General features: G+C 33.2%; 1 pseudogene; it reads right to left on the bottom strand.

Annotated features, from left to right (window-relative positions):
- Nucleotides 1-1,936: 1,936 nt before the first annotated feature.
- On the bottom strand, nt 1,937-3,584 carry LOC141492171 (heat shock cognate 71 kDa protein pseudogene; annotated as a pseudogene).
- Between the last annotated feature and the right edge of the window lie 14,171 nt (nt 3,585-17,755).

Here is a 17,755-nt window from a genome sequence, read left to right as displayed (position 1 = left end):
TTTGCCAAGGAAACTTAGACGATATGATCCATAGACTCAGAGAAGGTTAAAAATCATTTAAACAACAATTCTTGTAAAAAATAAAATATATCACCTTTCTAAAACTTCTAAGCATTGCTTCTTATATTCCTTCTTCTTGACCTAGGTTCAAACAATCCTCTTCCAAGTGGTAGCACATTGCTATTTTTAAATTTATTAATTTTATTCTTAAATTAAAAAAATAAATCAAGCATTCCCAAAAAAGATTAGAACAAGAAGAGATGATTATACAAGAAACTGCAAATATATTATGTACAACGTGCTATTTCTTTTTAAAAAAATAATATATAATAAAACTATCAGGTAACCCTTTTTTCCCTTTTTTTTCTTTCTTCCCTCTCTCCACCCTAGAGATAGCTGCCATTAGGTACAAATATGCATGAGTGTGTGTCCAATTTGTGTATATATACACATAAGCAAAACCATTCTACATATTTATTTCTATTAATCATTTCCTTCTCTTGATGCAGATAGTGTTTTCCTTCAAATAATTGAAAATAGAGATATTTCTCTCCCTAAATGTTCTTTTTGTACTAAACAGTATGTCTTTAAATAAAGTCTCTTTAGGTATGATCTCCATATCATTCATCTGACTCATATTGAGTTTACATTTTGTTAAATATGACATATGTTACACTAACACTATCCAAGTATCTTACATCCTCTCTATTCATAGATCTTTTAGGTTCATTGGTAACATTTTATTAACTTATCAAGGAGTTGAACAGCTAAATGGTGCAGTGGATAGAGCAATATCCTTGGAGTCAGAAGGATGGGATTTTGAAGCCAGAGTCAGACACTTGAAACTTACTAGCTGTGAAACCTTGGGCATATAACCCTAATGCAGTCATCCTGATTCATATCTGACACTGGGCCCAGATCACTCTGGACGATAAAGTGAGACTGGTGACTGTACTAAGTGTACAGCATACTCTCACTCAAAGCCAATCCATGTCTTTTCCTGGCATCACCTCCCTGATGTCATGGTATTCCTTGGGAATGAAGGGGAAAAAAATCTAAGGTTTGGTACTTGTTATTCAAATTTAATATTAAATAAAGTACCTGAAGATTCATCCCATGCATCCATGGCCAAAAAGTTTTTCACTGTGCCATACTGCTTCAAAGTGGAGTACTAAACAATGTTCAATATGCAATTATAGTTTATTTAACTAGCCACTACCTCTAAGAATGATTAAATGCTTTACAGTTATTACATTTTAACTTACTAAAGGTAGACACATTTTATTTATATCTATTTGCGCCAGCAACTTTAATAATATTTCAAAACATTTCATTTAATTAGTGCAGGTTCCATTCATTGATACTGACAGTTATCTATCAAAATTATAAGCTAATAGATCATAATTTTCCTTGTTTTTATCTTGGTTTCTATAGAACAGTGTCTAATATCTATTTTGTCTCAGTGATCTAAGTAAAACTTTTGAATTGAATTATTTCAAAAGTTGTGATCAAAGAGAACCAACCATCTAGAGTTCAGTTTTCTGATTATGAACTTCATGTATCAATATTTCCTATGATAACACTATCACTGGGCCCATATTTGAATTCTCTAATTTTTTAGGTGCCAATTTTAAATCGATTTTATTCTCCAGGACAATTATTGCATTTCTACTTATTTACAGTACTGATAATGTGCAATGTTGTTCACTTCTCTCCCTCTGCACACATTCAAATATTCAGAATGCCCAGATTTATACAGTAGCTTAAATATTACTTTTAAACTGGCTACTGCCTTGGCTAAAATTTGAGTCCTTAAATTTTTGGGAAGTTGCATAGAATGTTTTTTTTTCTGCTTTATTTAGTCAACCTCCACAATAGTGGGTCCAAAACAACCTCCAGGTAGGGCTGCTCCACCCCCTGTGAAACCACTAGGCATTCATTCTGGCATGCCTCCAGGCATTCCCCCTTCACTCTGGTACAGCTTAGTAATAATGGGGTTGCAGACTTTCTCCAATACTTTTTTGTTAATATTCAAATTCTTCCTTTTCAGAAATCTGGCTCTTATCCAGGAAGTTGATTATTTCATTACATTACATCAAGAATCTTCTGTTTGTCTTCATCGCCAATTTTGCCTTGCATTTTTTCACTTTCTATGGTAGTCTTCATGTTGAAAGCATAAGATTCAAGGGAATTCTTGTAAGACACCTTATCTCTCTGCTTCTCATCCTCAGTCTTCTATTTCTTAGCTTCTTGGACCATACATATACTCAATGTCTTCTTTGCTCAGATGAACTTTGTCACTGGTGATGGTGATCTTGTTCTTGTCTGTGCTCTTATCCACAGCAGAAACATTGAGAATGCCATTTGCATCAATGTCAAATATTACTTCAATTTGAGGAACACCCCTGGGTTCTGGAGGTATACCTGTGAGATCAAACTTGCCAAGCAGGTTGCTGTCCTTTGACATGGTTTTTTTACCTTCATAAACCTGAATAAGAATACTAGGCTGGTTGTCTGAATAGATGGTAAAGTTCTGTGCATGCTTGGTGGGAATGATAGTATTACATTTGATCAGAATTGTCATCATGCCACCAGCAGTTTAAATTCCAGGGAAAGAGGAGTGACATCCAAAAGCAGCAAGTCCTGCAAGTTCTCAGATTTATGTCCTGACAGAATGGCATCCTAGACAATTGCGCTGTAGGCAATTCATATTGAGTTTCTTGCCATTGAAGAAGTCTTTCAGAAGCTTCTGGATTTAGGGGATGTGAGTGGAACCACCCACCAGGACAATGTAATGAACCTGTGATTTATCTGGCTTAACATCTTAGAATTATCTAATTTAATTTGAATGGTCAGTTAGAACATGTTTCCTGCTGGAATAATCTTCCCAGATGAATTAGTTACTTGAAATTTTAATGCAAATGGAATGGTAGAATATGAGAAATATATTTAAAAGAGAAGAAAGAATGAATGACTGACAGAATGGAAAGGTATTTATGAAATATTTATTATACACATCATGAACTGAGCATATAAAAGGAAAGCAAATTAGTTTCTGCTCTTATGGAACTTACACAATAATACATATAAGCAATTTCAATTGCAAGTCAGATGGAAAGACTACTTCAGTTGTAATTGTAAAATATCTTTAATGTCAATTTTCATTCATAAAACCATACCTATTGGCAATTATTTGCCACCAGGGACTCTGGTGGCAAAAATTTTCTTAAGGGAATCTTCAACAGTTAAGGCTTCTGAGAAGACAGAGCTCTGGACCTTCTCTGATCATTGGAAAGTAGTTGCAACGGGGGAAAGAAATTTATTTAATTGGATGCATTGATTTCTGTCTTTCCCTCACTGTGCCTTGTCATCTCTTCTGTCTGTCTACCCTTATGGGTGTCCATTAGTTGATGGGGATACATGATCCTTTTCACAATGATGATGCTTCCCAACTAATCAAAAATCATCTATAACAAACCTTTTACTTTATCTAAGAGCAACAGCAGTCCATTGAATTTAGGAAGATTCAATAGATAGAGCACCACTTGAGTAGTAGAAAGATCAGGATTTAAATCCTTACTCATCTGAGGCTTAGTTTTATGAACTTTTTGCAGGGCAAGTCACTTAATCTCTTCAAGAATTAATTTCCTCAGAACTATCAGATAAAAGAGAAAATACTCTAAGTAGCCAGAAAGAAATAATTTATATACCAAGTAGCCACAGGAAGAATTACACAGGACAGGCTGCATCCACATAAAGGACTAGAAGGGCCTGGAATGTGATATTCCAAAAAGAATGGGAGCTTGGAATGCAGCCAAAAATTCACTATCTTATCATTCTCTTGTAGGGGAAAAGGTAGACATTTAATGAAATAGCAGACTTCCAAGTTTTCCTGATGAAAAGATCAGAGTTTAATAGAAAATTTGGACTTCCAACAGGAAGCTCGAGACACATGGAATGGTAAAAGAAAGGTAAAATAATCCTAAACAGTAAGATGAACCTGGCTGTATTCCTGCCAGGGTATAGGAAGAAAGACTTTAATAAATCTTGAGAATTGCAACTGTAATAGAGTGAATATACTTATCCAGCAGTGATGGACACTTGTGACTGTCCTGTGACTCAGAATTATTCAAAACCAATACCTCCTTACAAAGGGGGACAGTGAAAGGACAGGAGGATGGAAGGGATTGAATGGGGGTAAATCTCATTACATTAAGAGGTACAAAGGACTTATTGCATTTGAGGGGAAGAAGAAAGGTGGTGAGAACTGCCTTACTCTCATCAGATTTGGCTTAACATACACTCAGTTAAGTTAAGAAAAGTATCTTACATTTCAAGTATTAAAAGAGGAAAGGGGAGGGGGAAGTAAAGGGGGAACTAACAGATGGAAGGGAAGGAAGAATGGGCAAAGGAAAAGGGGAAAGAAAGGGGAGGGGGGATTGAATATAGGAGGGAAAATAGACTGAAGGTGACAGTATTCAGAAACAAAATACTGGTGAATGTTGTTAAAGTGAAAAAAAAGGGGGGAAATACAAACAGAGGGAAGATAGCATGGAGAGTAATAAATAGTTAGTAATTATAACTTTGAATGTGAATGGGAGAACTCTCCCATAAAAATACAAGCAAATAGCAGAGTGGATTAAAAACCAGAATCCTGCAATATGCTGCTTACAAGAAACTCATTGGAAGCAGAGAGATACAAATAAAGGTAAAAAATTGGAGCAAAATATATTTTGCTTCAGCTGAAGTGATAAAAGCAGGGTTAGCAATCCTTATATCAGACAAAGCATCTACAAAAATAGATATCATTTAAAGAGATAACACAGAAATAATATCCTTCGAAAAGGTACAATAGACAATAAATTAATTTCAATACTAAAAATGTATGCACCAAATGGTATAGCTTCCACATTTTTACAGAAGTTGAAGGAGTTACTGGAAGACACAGACAGTAGAATGCTACTGGTGAGAGATCTCAACCTCCTGCTCTCAGATTTAGATAAATCTAACCATAAAATAAAAAAGAAAGAAAGAAGTTAAGGAGGTAAATAGATTGTTAGGAAATCCAGACATGATAGACCTGTGGAGAAAAGTGAATGGGGATAAAAAGGAATATACTTTTTTTCTGCAGTACACATCACTTATACAAAAATTGACCATGTACTAGGGCAAAAAACCCCTTATAAACAAATGAATACATCCTTCTCAGGTCAAAATGCAATGAAAATAACGTGCAATATTGGGCCAAGGAGATATAGATCCCAAACTAATTGGAAACCAGACAACCTCATTTTGAAGAATGAAGGGCTCAAACAACAAATAATAGAAAGAATTAATTGTTTTATCCTAGTTAGTGACAATAATGAAACAATATACCAAAACTTATGGGACACAGCCAAGGCAGCTGTCAGGTGATTATATTATGTCTTTAAATGCTTACATGAATAAGTTTGAGAAAGAGGATATCAATGAACTAAAAAAATATGACTAAAAGAATTAGAGAAAGAACAAATTAAAAAAATTCCCAATATAATTTCAAAATAGAAATTCTAAAAATTAACGGATAAATTAATAAAATTGAAAGCAAGAAAACTATTGCAGTAATAAATAAAACTAAAAGTTAGTTTTATAAAAAAAATAAAGTTGATAAACCACTGGTTAATATAATTTAAAAAAATAAAGAAGAAAACCAAAATGCTTTTATCATGAATGAAAAATGTGAACTCACCAACAATGAAGTAGAAATTAAAGTAATAATTTGGAATTATTTTGTCCAACTCTATGCCAATAAAATTGATAATCTAAGTGAAATGTATGAATATTTACACAAATATAAGTTGTCCAGGCTAAATGAAGAGGAAATTAAATACATAAATAACCCTATCTCAGAAAATGAAATTCAACAAGCCATTATTGAACTCCCTAAGAAACAATCTCCAGAGCCAGATTGATGCTACATTCAAGGAACAATTGCTTCTAATTCTATATAAACTCTTTGGAAAAATCAGTGAAGATGGAACTCTGCCTAATTCTTTCTATGACACCAATATGGTGCTAATACCTAAAACAGGAAGAATTAAAACAGAAAAAGAAAAATTATAGACCTATTACCCTGATGAATATAGATACAAAAAATCTTAAATAAAATCTTAGCAAAACAATTACAATTTATCACTAGGATAATACATTATGACCAAGTAGGATTTATCCCAGGAATGCATGGTTGATTCATTATCAGGAAAATTGTTAGTATACCTAATTATGTCAATAACAAACCTATCAGAAATCACTATGGTTATATCAATGGATGCTGAAAAAGCTTTTGAAAAAATGCAGTGCCCATTCCCACTAAAACCACTAGAGAGCACAAGAATAAATGGTGGCTTCTAAGAATAATAAACAGCATCTATCTGAAACCATCAATAAGCATTATATACAATAGGGATAAGCTAGAGGCATTCCCAATAAGATTGGGGTGAAACAAGGATGCCCATTATCACCACTACTATTCAATATTGTATTAGAAATATTAGCTGCAACAATAAGAGAAGAAAAAGAAATTGAAGGCATTAGAATTGGGAAGGAAGAGACAAAACTCTCACTCTTTACACATGACAGATGCTATACCTAGAGAATCCAAAAAACTCATCTAAAAACTACTTGAAACAATTAACAACTTTAGCAAAGTCACAAGATATTAAATAAGCCCTCATAAATCTTCAATATTTCTATATATGACTAGCAAGATGCAGCAGGAAGAACTAGATAGGAAAATCCCATTCAAAGTAACTTCAGACAATATAAAATAGTTGGGAGTCTACCTGCCTAGGCAGACCCAGAAACTTTTTGAAAACAATTACAAAACACTTCTCACACAAATAAAATTGGGTTTAAATAACTTGGCAAATATCAACTGCCCTTGGATAGGTAGAGCTAATATAATAAAAATGACAATTCTATTTAAATTAAACTTCTTATTTAGTGCCCTACCAATCAAAATTCCAAATTATTGCTTTAATGAGTTAGAAAAAAATTGTAAGTAAATTCATATGGAACAGAAAAGTCAAGAATTTCCACTGATTTAATGAAAATGTGCAAAAGAAGGTGACTTAATCCTACCAGATCTAAAAATTATGTTATAAAGCATTAGGATTCAAAACTGTCTGGTACTGGCAAAGAAATAGAGTGATGAATCAGTGAAATAGAGTAGGTTCAATAGCAAGAAGTGATTATAGTAATCTGTTGCTTGATAAACCCAGAGTCCTGCTATTGGGATAAAGACTCTTCAATAAAAACTGCTGGAAAAATTGGAATTTAGTATGGAAGAGACTTGTATTAGACCAACATCTCACATCCTATACCAAGATAAGATTCAAATGGACATAAGATTTAGACATAAAACATATTGTAAGTAAACTAGGACATCAAAGAATAGTCAGATATATGGAAAGGGAAGCAATTCATTACCAAGGAAGAGATGGAGAACATTATTAAAAACAAACTAGATAATATCAATTACATTAAATTAAAAAGCATTTGCACAAATAAAACCACTATAACCAAGATAAAAAAGAAATGTAGTAAATTGGGAAACACTTTTTACAACTAATATTTCTGACAAAGTTCTCATTTCTAAAATATACAGAGAACTGAGACAAATTCTTAAAAATAAAAATAAAACAAGCCCTTCCCCACCTGACAAATGGTCAAAGGATATTCAAAAGCATTTTACAGATGAGTAAATCAAAGTGATCCAAAGTCATATGAAAAATTGCTCTAAATTACTACATATTAGAGAAATGTAAATTAAAGCATCTCTGAGATACCACCTCACATCTCTCAGACTGGCCAATATGACCAGAAAGGACAATGATTGATGTTGCAAGGGGTGTGGGAAATCTGGGACACTTATAAATTGTTGGTGGAGCTGTGAACTCATCCAAACTTTCTGGAAAGCAATTTGGAACACACCCAAAGGGCAGCAAAAATGTGGGTACCCTTTGATACAACAATATCACTACTGGGTCTATACCCTAAAAAGATTATGCAAAAGGGTAAAAACATCACTTCTACAAAGATATTCATAGCCTCCCGGTTTGTGGTGGTAAATAATTGGAAATTCAGTGAATGTCCATTAGTTGGGGAATGGCTTAATAAACTCTGGTATATGTATGTGACAGAATGATATTGTTCTATTAAAAACCAGAAGGGATTTGAATTCAAAGAAGTATGGAAGGTTTCGCATGAACTAATGTTGAACAAGATGAACCAGTCCAGAAGAACTACCCCTTACAGAAACATGGTGGTGATGATCAACATTAATGTGCTATCTTATTAAGTAATTTTGTTATCTCCTATACTTCATTTTTCTTCCTTAAGGATATGATTTCTCTCTCATCACATTCAAATTAGAGCAATATATACCATGCAAACAATGTAAAGACTAACAGACTGCCACCTTCTGTGGGAGGGTAGGGGAAGGGAAATGATATTAGGAGAAATAATGTAAAATTCAAATTAAACAAACAAATAATTAATTAATCAATTTTTTAAAAAAGCCTTAATTTCCTCGGTTGTAAATTAGAGAAAATATAAATGCCTACTTCACAGAATTTTGATGAATAAATAGCTACAATAACATAAACACATGTAGTGTATATGAAATAACTTTTCAAATTTAATTTTATATAAATATAAGCTATTATTACATTATTATCATTTAATTATTATTTTAGTTATAGCTAAACTGGATGAATAAATTAAAAGATGAACTATATGTTCATATTTCCTTAATTAATACAATTTTATTTTTTTCTTAGAGAGTTTATAAAAAGTATTCCTTTATTTCAGTTTAATAACAAAAATTATTGCTAGTACCAAGGGACTGAGGAATTGCACTGTTTGCTTCATTGCTCAAGGGTTCTTCAAAGCTCTGAGTCCATGAATATCTGAGTCAGATTCAATTCTATTGGATGCCAACCACTAAATTGACGTCTCAGTTTTTTAACCCCTTCTTCCTAATTCTCTGAGGAAAAAACAAATGACTTGAAATTTAGGTTTGGTTCATGTCTAGGATCTTCTCAAAGAAGGAAAGAAGGTAGATATTCAGCTTACAATACATATCAAGTTAAGAACTTCAGTTTAATTCTCTGCACAAAAGAAATGCTAAACACAAAAAAACACCTCAATAAGCATCAGAGAGTTTGAGGTAGCTAGGGGGTCCAGTGGATAGAGCACAGGCCCTGGAGTCAGGAGGACCTGAGTTCAAATCCAGCCTCAGACACTTAATAATTACCTAGCTGTGTGGTCTTGGGCAAGCCACTTAACCCCATTGTCTCACAAAAACCTCAAACAATAAGCATCAGAGGATACTCAAAATAGAATACAAAAAATTTAACTTGCTCCTATTCATTACTGGGATATTAATACATAAAAAATCAATACATTATATAATTTTGAGGACTCCTGAATAAGAATTTCTTATTTGACAGGAACTTTTAATTCTCTCACTAATTCCATCCATGTATATTTCTTCTGGTTAAATCCAGTCAAGGATTGAAATTTTCTTCTGTTGTTGGACATCATTTCCTATGTAGTAACTCCAGTTACTGACAGTCCTAAAATTTAAGAACCGGAATCTTCAGAGCTTCTTAAATATACAAAGTTAAGCCCATAACTGGTCATGGCTCTTGGAATCAATGAAGGATTACCAATCTTGAATGGAGGAAAAGTCAGTCAGTACCCTAAATTCAATTTGTCCAATCAAGAACCTTCTTTAGCTATCTTAGGAAGTACTAACCATGCGATCAGATTGGAGAAATATATTAATGACTTTCAACACTTCCTTCCCCTATTATCTAATGAGAGAAAGGAATATGCTTCACTAGTCAAAGAGTTTTACAAGCTAAAAACTGTCTTTTTTTAAATAAACTGATTTATTACCCCTTCCATTCCCCTGCCACACACACACACACACACACACACACACACCACTTCATTCTTACAGGGCTAAGAGGCCAATAATGATTTTGCTAGCAATTCCAAAGAATTAGAATACTTTATCACTGAGACAACATATGTGGTGGTCTGGAAGAAGCCCAGATAGCTCTGAGCATACAATTTGGATTGAAAATTATGCTAGTTGTTGTTTATTGGATATTGCAAAAACATAAAATGTAATATTAATGAAACTTATGCATTTGAGAGGTCTCTCCTCAATGTGATAACATAATTTTTTAGTCATTCCTTGCTTAATTGAACAACCCACCTGTACTGACATTCAAAAGGTGAAGAAAGGAACACTGATCCAGATATGTACCTTTCAGAGTGCCAGTTTTTGCATCTGAACTAATCTCCATCATTTCAGATGTTTTTTGTGTTGATTGTTAATCCTTTCCAGGATAGTTTCGAAATTTTTTCATAATCAATTTTATCAATTGATTTTATAATTACTATATCACCTTATAGTCAATCTTGTTTCTTCATCCTCTTCCCAGTATATCCTACTCTTCACCAATTGTTGCTATGAATCTGCCTTCTTCAATGACATGTGCATTTCTTTATTTAACAAAACAGATATTATGTTATTTTGTCAATATGATACATTCAATATCATATATTGTACCTATTGTGTGCAAAATGCTACTTTAGTTCCTAGGGATACAAAGGCAAAAATTTCCTGACTTTAAGAAATTTGTGTTCTATGGGGAGTGGTCTACCATGTGCATCAAGTTCTAGAAGTAAGTCTAGGCATCCCGATAAGTGACACCTGAACTGAATTTGAAGGTAGAGAGAGACAAGGATTGCCAAAGATGGTGATGAGGGTGGAGTATATTCAAAGTATGGAAACAAAACCCTATGATGAGGTATCATATTCAGGAAAGAGATAATAGTCCATTTTGGCTGAACTAAAATTCATGGAGAAGAATTATATGAAATAAAGTTGCAAAACTAGGTTGAAACCAGATTCTAAAGGTTCTTAAATGACAGTAAAAGGAAATTTTCTATCATATTTTAAACATGCTTTTAAGAGTTTTTGATCATAGAAGTGGCTTAGATGTTTATTCTAGGAAGTTTATTTTGTCAATCTGGTAGAGAATCAAAGAATCAAAACAGAATTTATAATATTAATGGAGAAGACCTAAGTTCTGATCCCAAATCTTTTTTTCTTTTTTTTAGTTTTTTTTGCAAGGCAAATGGGGTTAAGTGGCTTGCCCAAGGCCACACAGCTAGGTAATTATTAAGTGTCTGAGACCGGATTTGAACCCAGGTACTCCTGACTCCAAGGCCAGTGCTTTCTCCACTAGGCCACCTAGCAGCCCCGATTCCAAATCTTTAACTGCCTTTTGGATATATTAATCTGGATATACCACAGGCATCTTTAATTAAATAGGTTAAAATATAATTTTTCTTTTCCTCTATATCCAGGTTTCTTCCCAATGTCCCTATTTCTAGGATCTCACCATTCTTCCATTCAAACAGGTTTTCAAGCTACTAGTTGTATTCTACACCCCCCCCACAATAGAAAAAAAGCCTCAACTATATACCGACTTGTTAATTCAAATTACTCAATACTTCTCAAATCTATCTGTTTTCTGTACTAATTTTCTCAAATTTATATAAGAGTAATCTAGCTTAAAAACTAATGAAGGTCAGAACTAGGGCAGTGGTCATGTAGGTGAAGTGGAAAGGATACTATTAAAATGTTATAAAGGCAAAATCAAAGAGATTTTGGAAAAACAGTGAGGGGGCAATGAAGGATACGTTACTTCACATGATATACTAACAGTAGGTTTTAGTAAATGTCCAGTTCAATTAGGCAGTAGCACTACCACAAACTTGACATAATTAATTATTCACCACTTTAATACACAATTCAATTTTTTTTGTTTATCTCATATTGAAAAAATTATGGAAAATTTTATCCTATCTACATTTTCCCATAATTCTCAAATATCTCCTTCTTTGTTTTCCTGTCACAGATTCCCTTTTAGCAGAAATTCTTCCACTCCCTTCTTGTTTACTCACAATCTTTCTTTTTAATCACATTCATTTGTAATATACTGCATTTACCATTTATTAGTTTACAATGCTGTAGCTAGCTGTTTTAAATGCTTCTGCTACTATAATGACTTCAGCTTACACACATGGAAATGCCACTACCATCTACCATGGTTATTAATCATTTCTTACATGTACAGAATCAACAAAATTTAAATTTAAGAACTGCAGAACCAAGACTAAATTATTAGGCTGAGTGCCTTAAAGGAACACCTCCAATAACACAGCTGAAAAATGAAATCCTTATTTGCAAAAAGTTTCATTTTGCTTAATTATGAAACTCCAATGCATAGCAGTGGTATTAATTCTAGTGTAGGCTTAAATGAAAAGTACATTTTCTTCCAGTCCCTGTCTTCTGAATTATAGAAATAAAAACTCTATGAAAAGCCTGGAAGAATGCATTTTATTTCTCTTGCAACATCACTACTATAGATTTTAATGGTCTGTTTACAGACAAAGCAACTAGGTGGCTTAGAGTCAAGAAGACTTATTTTCATGAGTTCAAATCTGGCCTCAGACTTTTACTAGCCTTGTGATCCTGGGCAAGTAATTTAATTCTGTTTGCCTCAGTTTTCTCATCTGTAAAATGAGCTAAGAAAAGGAAATAGCAAACCACTTTCTTACTTTTACCATGGAAAATCCAAATGGGGCAAATAAATTAATCACAGATGAAACGACTGAAGAACAACTATTGCAATATAATGACATTTTCTATCTGGGTGTCATTTTAGGAGCAGGATGTGACTGCTGAAATGCACAAAAATGATTACTCTTTAATTTTCAGAAGACATAGAGATAAGCTATACAAGATAAATATGATTCTATATATTACAGGAAATTAGAAGCTCTATCAAATATAATAAAATCACAAGAAGCATTGATTTAATGCTTTAATTTTATATAATGTTATGTACATTATCTTATTTTTGTCCTTACAACTATGCAGTGAGATAGATGCCATTATTGTTCCCATTTTGCAGATGAGGAAACTGACTTTAAGAAATGTTAAGTAAATTGTGTCTTAAGTAGAATATTAATTCAATTTCAATTGTATTTTGAATTTTTTTAGAAACTATGACATTGTGAAGCATTTAATGAGTACCTATCTTATGTTCAAAACAGTACACTCAATCAATCTCAATATGCCAATTACTGTTGCACATAATTACCTGATAAAAATTCTTAAGTTAGTGACCTTTCTCCTACTATCTAATTCAACTAGACAACTTTGTGTAAACATTTCACAATGTGAACACTGCAGTAACCCAGTGTGACCACAGAAGACCATGAAGACTATTTATGAAATGATCTAAACTTAAAGAACCAACAAAGTCGGCAGTAAACAGATAGATGTGTAGAAGAGAGGAGTCAACTATACAGGCCCAAGGACCATGTTCAACTCAGACAACACCTGAGAGCATTCTGCTCCAAACCAGATTAATATATAATTAGAAATTAGTTAACAAAAAATAAAAATAAAATATAGAAAATATTAAATTTAAAACAGGCAATATACTAACATAGGGGCCATTATAGTCTTTTTTTTAGTTTAGCATTATTGGTGAAGAAAAGTAATATTGGCTTTGGTATAGGAAATTGGGAGTAAGAGAAAGAAATACATGAGACTTTTTTTCTAAAGTGAATGTAGCATTCATCAGATTCAGTTTTGTTTTTCTTCCTCTGGATGGGCATAGCATTGTCCATAGCCAATGTAATATGGTTGTCCTAGTTCTCTGTCCTCTTGAGAAAAGCTGCTTCCATCAGGGTTGATCATCTCACAGTGTTGTTGTTAATGTGTACATTGTTCTCTTGGTTCTGCTCCCTTTCACTCAGCATCAGATCCTGTAATTCCTTCTATGTTTCTTTAGAGTCCGACCACTTATGGTTTCTTATAGAACAATAGTATTCCATAATATCCATGTACCATAATGTTTTAGCCATTCCACTATTGATGGGTATTCCAATTCTTTGACACTACAAATAGAGCAGTTAAGAATATTTTGGAATATGTAGGGGACTTTTCCCATTTTTTTATGATTTCATCTGGATATAGACCTAGAAGTAGAATTTCTGGGACAAAGGATATGAACAGTTTTCTTTTTTTGTTCTTTGGGTATATTGCTCTCCAGAATGGTTGGATCAGTCCACAACTTCTCTGGCACTGCATTAATGTCCCAGTCCTTCCACAATCTCTCCAACATTGATCATTTTCCCTTTTAGTCATCTTAGTCAATGTGATAATTCTGATGTGATACCTCAGAGTTATTTTAATTTGCATTTCTCTAATCTATAATGATTTGGAGTATTTTTTCTTTGATACTGTATAGCTTTAATTTCTCCATTTGAAAACTGTCTTCATATTCTTCAACCATTTATCACCTGGTGAAAATTGCAAATTTAAAATTTGTTGCAGTTCTCTTTATATTTTAGAAATGAGACCTTCATCAGAACTCCTAAATATGAAGATTATTTTCCAGCTTTCTGCTTTTCTTTTGAATTTGACAGCATTGATTTTATTAGTGCAAATACTTTTTTAAGAAAGATTTTATTTATTTTGAGTTTTACAATTCCCCCCATTCTTGCTTCCTTCCTCCCAATTGGTTTCATGTTATACATTGATTGCAATTGAATGTGATGACAGAGAAATCATATCCTTAAGGAAGAAAAATAAAGTATGAGATAGTAAAATTGCATAATAATATAATGCATTTTTTTTCTAATTTGATGGTAATTGTCTTTGGTCTTTGTTCAAAGTTCATAATTCTTTCTCTGCATATAGATGGTATGATCCATTGCAGAAAGCCCAAAATTGTCCCTGGTTATTGCACTGAAGGAATGAACAAGTCCATCCAGGTTAATCATCACCCCCGTGTTGCTGTTAGGATGTACAGTGTTTTTCTGGTTCTACTCATCTCTCTCAGCATCAGTTCATGCAAATCTTTCCAGGCTTCCCTGAATTCCTGTCCCTTCTGATTTCTAATAGAACAATAGCGTTCCATGACATACATATGCCAAAGTTTGTTAAATCATTTCCCAACTGAAGGACATTCACTTAATTTCCATTTTTTTTGCCACCACAAACAGGGATGCTATAAATATTTTTGTACAAGTGATGTTTTTACACTTTTTCATATTCTTTTCAGGGTATAGACCCAGGATATTGTTGGGTTAAAGGACATTTTTTTTTTGCCCTTTGGGTATAATCCCAAATTGCTCTCCAGAAAGGTTGCATGAGTTCACAACTCCACCAAGAATGTATTAGTGTCCCAGATTTCCCGGCATCTCTTCCAACTTTGATCATTGTCCTTTGTGGACTTATTGGCCAGTCTGAGAGGTGTGAGGTGGTATCTCAGAGATGTTTTAATTTGCATTTCTCTAATAAGTAATGATTTGGAGCAGTTTTTCTTATGACTATGGATTGCTTTGATTTTCTCAGCTGAAAATTGCCTTTGCATATGCTTTGGACAATTTGTTGGCTGGGGAATGGCTCGTTTTTTGAAAATTTGACTCAGTTCTCTGTATATTTTAGAAATGAGTCCTTTGTCAGAAATACTAGTTGCAAAAATTGTTTCCCAATTTACTACATTTCTTTTGATCTTTGTTATAGTGGTTTTGTTTGTGCAAAAGTTTTTAATTTAACATAATCAAAATTATCTAGTTTGTTTTGAATGATGTTCTCTATCTCTTCCTTGGTCATAAACTGCTTCCCTTTCTATAGATCTGACAGGTAAACTACTCCCTGATCTTCTAGTTTGCTTATAATATTGTTTTTTTATGTCTAAATCCTGTATCCATTTGGATATTATTTTGGTATATAGTGTGTGAGGTGTTTTTCTAATCTAAGTTTCTTCCATACTAATTTCCAATTTTTCTAATAGTTTTTATTGAAGAGAAAATTTTTATACCAATACCTAGACTTTTTGGTTTTATCAAACAGCAGATTACTATAATAATTTCCTGCTATGTGCAAAAACTCTTTAATGTAATTTAATCAAAGCATTCATTTTGCATTTTATAATATATTCTATTTCAAGTCTAATCATAAATTTCCACCAATCAGACAGATAAGAGTATTTCTAGGTCTATTAATTTATTTGTGGTCACCTTTGTGTCTAAATCCTGTTCCTATTTTGACCTTAGTTTAATATAGGGTGTGAGATGTGGGTCTATGCCTAATTTTGACTGCACTATTTTCCAGTTTTCCCAACAATTTTTGTCAAATAGTGTTCTTTTCCCAGAAGGTAATGTTTTTGTATTTATCAAACAGTAGATTACCACAGTAATTTACCACTGTTTCTTTTGAACCTATCCTAATCTACTGATCTAATACTCTATTTCTTAACAAGTACCAGGCAGTTTTGATGACTTCTGCTTTTTAGTATAGTTTTAGATCTGGTAGAGCTAGGCCACCTTCCTTTACTTTTTTTCATCAGTTCTCCTGCTAGTCTTGATCTTCTCTTGCTCCAGATGAATTTTGTAGGACTTTATATTCTAATAGATGCAGTCATATTTGGTAAGGAGTTACATGCTAGATTCATGTATAAACATAAGATGGAAAGGGAATATTATCTCATAAAGAAAGAATAGAAGCTGGGGTGTTGGAGAAGCAATAGGAAAGACTTCTCACAGAAAGATAGATAGGAGCTAATTCTTAAAACAAGTTTGCTAAAATAAGTGGCAGAAATGAGGAAGGAGAACATTTCTGGCATGGGAAAGAGCCAATGCCCTGCAAAAGGCAAAAAAGGTGAGAGACAGAATGTCTTGTTTGAGCTATTGGGCCAGGACCTAGTGAGCAGAGTGTTGTGACAAGCAAAGACAATTAAAAGTAGATGGTGGGAGGAATTTAGGTTAGTTTGTCAAGGCATAATCAGAGAGAGGAAAAGGGAACAAGACAGTCAAAAGTAGAAGATAATATTGAGTTGAATTGGATTATCAAGACCTTAAGACAGAAAATGAAGAGAGTGTAGCCAAGGGGGTAGAGAAGAGTATAGGTCTAGGAAATATCTCCATTTAAAGATAATAGAAATGATTATAAATATAAATATCAGGACTGAAATTTTCAAAAAGGAAAGAGAAAGTTATAAAATATGATGATAAAATAAAAGAATGTCATAGCTTAGTACTTTGGAAAAGGAACATTTATGCATCAGAAATATGTCAATCATTGTGTAGAGCTGAGGAAGTGTGCCAAAGTAGCTAATGACAACTTAGGAGATTGGGGAAATGGGAAGTTCATGTATTTATGATAGCATTATGTTGAATCATCTATTATAACATCCATAATTTGTGTGGAAAGTAATTCTTTAAGAATGTTCTGTTTATAGATAATTATTACATGGATCTGAATAACATGAAAAATTTAGACAGAATCTAGACACAAAGGAGAAGAGGTTGCTTAATGAAGATGGTAAAGGAAGAATCTGAAAGTGGCCAAAAGAAAAAAGGAGAATTAAAATGTCTTAACCCTAGTAAGACCAATAAGTTGGGGATCTGTGTAAAAAAGCATTTAGAACTGAGAAGGAAGCAGTGTGATTAGGAGGGTCAGTACTCTAGGTGTATCTGAAAATAAAAGAAGCAAAAAGGAAGAAATTGAAGATAGACACTAAAGAAGAAGGAAGTAAGACTTTTTATTCAGGTATGATCCTCCTGTAGCAGTTGGAATACAACTGGTGGACTCACTGAGTACCTTCTGTTC

The sequence above is a fragment of the Macrotis lagotis genome, chromosome 6, assembly GCF_037893015.1.
Source record: "Macrotis lagotis isolate mMagLag1 chromosome 6, bilby.v1.9.chrom.fasta, whole genome shotgun sequence".
Lineage (NCBI taxonomy): Eukaryota > Metazoa > Chordata > Mammalia > Peramelemorphia > Peramelidae > Macrotis > Macrotis lagotis.
This window is presented reverse-complemented; position numbering and strand designations above follow the sequence as displayed.